Below are 3,967 nucleotides of genomic sequence, written 5' to 3' on the forward strand. Positions count from 1 at the left end.
TTTTCTGATAGTAAGATTATGTGTTTGGGTCAAAATATTTAGTGACTATACTGATTTATTGTACAGAACTACATGACGTTCACTGAGTGAAAAGGAAAATAAACTGTTACTGTTCACATGATGAAAAGTAGATTACCACTGAAGGTTGTGTGGTGATACTGATTGTCAAAAATCCAAGTGTGTGGCGACTGGCGCAAAAACACAACATCTCCAACTTCTAATAGCAAAGTGACACCATTAGCAGCTTTAGAAAACCCTGAAGTCTGATGTTCATAAGCCGTACAAACACGGTCTCCATTCTTGACCAGCACAGCACCAGTAGGCTCTCCATGTGAACCAATGTAGAACTCAAAGTGGTAGGCTCCTCTCACCGGTGCTGTGAAAAACCCTGTGGAGCATTTACATTTATTTCTTTTTAAGTCCATTATAAAGATCAAGAATGAACAGCCACCTTTATATTAACCAAACCCAATCCCACAACAACATTTGTGATTTGCCCATAAATTATACAATGACTACGGTTACGTTCAGATTGCAAATCACATCTGTTATTCAAGCAGGGCAGTATCTCATCCTCCTGACTCGTTATTTACATTCCATATTGAAAGTGGTCAGAGCTAATTTGTTGGTCCTTGCTGATATTTTCTAATCGTCATTGTTACTATGGTAATCTATACACATCTGTCTGCTTACTTAATTGCAAATACTTCATTTTGCTTTTTATAGTAGGATAGGGAAAAGAAAGGGACCATAAATGCATTGAAAAGTATTTGCTGAAAGAGGTGACTAACACGATTAGTGACACGTCATCTGTTACAGACATTGAAAATAAAACATTTGTGATTATATGTTAGTTAATACCTTATTATTTTTAATATCATTAGGGGCATGTCTGGGACCCTAATGATGGGGCCCAGACAGGCCCTCAATCATGGGTATGTGAACAGTTTAAGTCCCAACTCATCCTGACATTTCATAAATGAGGCATATAGTAAGGATGTAGACAAAGGAAATGGCTTTACCTCCGTCACACATGGTTATGTGCAGCAGTGGTGGAAACTCTCCAAGTTACAAGACATTGCTAGTGACTAAGGAAACGACTGCATACTGCAGACTAGGAATCTATCCAGGCACAGGTTTCAAAATGGAAGAACTGAATCGATATTTCTCAACCCTGAATTCCCCAAACTGTTCCTTGGACCTGAGAATCCCCTCAGGTCCTTCTCTCTCCTCAGTTTCTACCAACAACTGTTTGACGTTTTGGGTACTCTGCTTAGTTTACTCTGCACCTCTATTGTGACAAGTAGTGGAGAGGTCAGATTTGTCACAGATGACACAAACGGAGCTTCTGTTCACTGACTTAGGCCCTGTCCCAATCCCCCCACTACCTCTACTTTTCAGCACTACCCCTAAATTTTGCGCGTTCCCGTGAGGCTAGTGATGTCCCAATTCCTCTTTTCACCTAGGGGGAGTGGCTTAAACGAGGGGTAGTGGCTATTAATCTAGCCCTACGGATCGAGGGTTTTCAGATGCACCCTAGCTGATCTAGGGCCAGAAAAATGTCCCAGAATGCTTTTCGTCGTCATTTGCGGACTGAATCGAAAAAAAAAAACATGGCGGACATTTCTTATTTTTTACTGAATAAAATCAATATTTTGAGTTAGTTTCTGCATAAAAATGCGTTTTGATAACATTTCTAGCGAGAAATATATATTTTACTTTCATAATATTCACTCAGTGAATGTACATTATCACTTGCTTGCTTGTTGTTGCGAAGTCTTTTTCAAACCTCGCCAGAATAAAGGCTGATTTATGGTTCCGCAATACACCAACGCAGAACCTACGGCGTAGGTCACGCAGCGACGCGCGCCGTACGCCGTACCCTATGCCGTAGGCTCTGCGTCAATTTAATGCGGAACCATAAATCAGGTCCCGAGCCGGTTTTGATCCCGAAATTTTCGGAGCAAATTTCTTAACAGGCGTAGCTACAACTGTTAAATTTAATCTATTAAACCAACATTTATTTTCCTAAATGATTTATTTCAGCCATCGGTAATTCTCCACAGAGCTGCAGGTTTCTCCCCGGGACGACGGCGCAGGTTGACCCGGCCGTTAGCTGCTGCTGCTCCGAGTCGGCGGCTCTTCTCCGAAAGCATCGGATCAAATTTCTTAACAGGCGTTATTTGGATAAACTGAGCCCAGGTTGGGGATCTTAACGGATACTTTTACGCCTGAAAAAATATTAAAACTTAATAAAGGGGAATATTAACAGCGCTACAGCTGAAATTAAAACAGCTTTTGGCTCTCAGCTTCCTGATATGGTGTGACGTATGTGCAAACGTAACTACGCAGTCGCTTAAGTACCCGAACGTAAACCACACATTGACGTAGCACGCAAAATTTAGGGGTGGTGCTGCAAAGTAGGGGTAGGGGGAGTATTGGGACAGTGCCCTAAAATCTGTGGCTTCTTTTTTAGGGGTAGTGGTAGAAAGTAGGGGGGGTATTGGGATTGGCCCTAATTTACCAGAAACCACAACTCTACAAGCCACTCCACAAAATATTTCTTTCCTTAACTCCTAGTTGTGATCATGTGGGTTAGATTTAAAAGATACATGATTTGCCTCAGAAAAAATAGAAATGATTTCGGTTTGGCATTAAGGGATCAGTGATCCCTTAATGTGATGTGAATAGTAGAGATAAGTCACAACCAAACCACTAGATTGGGAGCTGTGAATATATCTACTGCACATTTTTTCATGAGATTATACAAGCCAAAATAATTAAATCAACAAGTTATTGTAAAAATATGTGATTTTGATGCATAACTATGATTACCTGTGTTTGGGTTATAGGCATTTCCAACATTTGTAACAACCTTTCTGAAGATCAGGTTCGTGTATGCGTTAAATGGTCCAAGAGTTTCATGGCCAGAAGCGAACAAAGACGCTGAGAAAGCCACTCGTTTCACTGAGAGAGAAAAACACAAGTGTTAGATTACAGTGAACGATGTACAAGTTGTATCAATACTGATCTAATTTTGGAAATCACAAACCTTCTCCTTCTCTTGTCAGAGCGTTCACATGGTTTTCTGTTGCGTTTGCTCTGGATTTAATTGTCAGAAGTTCAGCTGCCTGTTCTGCCAGTTTAGCTGCCTGCTCTAAAACATCAAAAACAACATCAGAATTAACAGTTTGACAAAGTCACAGCAAAATTCTGGAAGGATCACATGTTGGACGATGGAATGAATCTTGGATTCTGGACTCTAGACTTTAAACTGTTTACACAGAAGATGTAGTGGAAAATCCTTGTCCCCCTTTTATTGCATAAAAACAATTAGTACCAACCACAGGGGAATCAACCATTCGAATGGAAAACTCTAAAATCTTTCATCGAGTCCTCCTCCTTATATACTCTCAAAGGGCCTGGGGGCAACACCCCTCAGTTTTATTGATTATCATGATTACAACCCATATTCTTCCATTGTTTCCCTCACGTATATTTTATCGGAGGAAAAAGAAACAACTTTTCAGTTTTTAAAACTTTAACCACCCTCCCCTGCACCTTTTATCAACAACAGGTGTCCTTTCCCAGAATCTCGTGTCTTTCCTGAGAATCTTGAGAAATTTGTGCACACAAGGGGAGGATCCCCCGAGTGACACTTGTTATTACAAATTTTGGTGTAAATTGCTCAAAAAAGGGCAATCTCTAAGACCTGTTGTGATAAATGACGCCCTCTATACCCAGAAAAAGGGGAGATAATTTTGCACACCGAAAGCAGAGCTCCTCGCTCAGGAGGCCGCGTGTGCTCTCTTCCAATCTGAGCCCCAAGACAGGCAGGTTTTTACAGCATACAACATTCCTTTGCATTGAGCAGAGTTTACGGTCACCAAAGCTTTATGAAACAACAATGATTATATAAAACTGTTAATCTTTTCTACTATAAGAGAGGTACAGATAGAGAGAGAGA

The 3,967-nt window shown here is 40.7% G+C and overlaps 1 long non-coding RNA gene across 1 annotated transcript; it reads right to left on the bottom strand.

The window, feature by feature from the left end:
- Positions 1-254: 254 nt before the first annotated feature.
- Positions 255-3,160, bottom strand: LOC133425289 (uncharacterized). Its single transcript, XR_009770947.1, has 3 exons — positions 3,053-3,160; positions 2,836-2,967; positions 255-388 (listed from the first exon to the last, which is right to left on the bottom strand). It is a non-coding gene; the product is annotated as an uncharacterized LOC133425289 (long non-coding RNA).
- Positions 3,161-3,967: the final 807 nt, after the last annotated feature.

This window comes from Cololabis saira, chromosome 24 (assembly GCF_033807715.1).
Source record: "Cololabis saira isolate AMF1-May2022 chromosome 24, fColSai1.1, whole genome shotgun sequence".
NCBI classification, from domain to species: domain Eukaryota; kingdom Metazoa; phylum Chordata; class Actinopteri; order Beloniformes; family Belonidae; genus Cololabis; species Cololabis saira.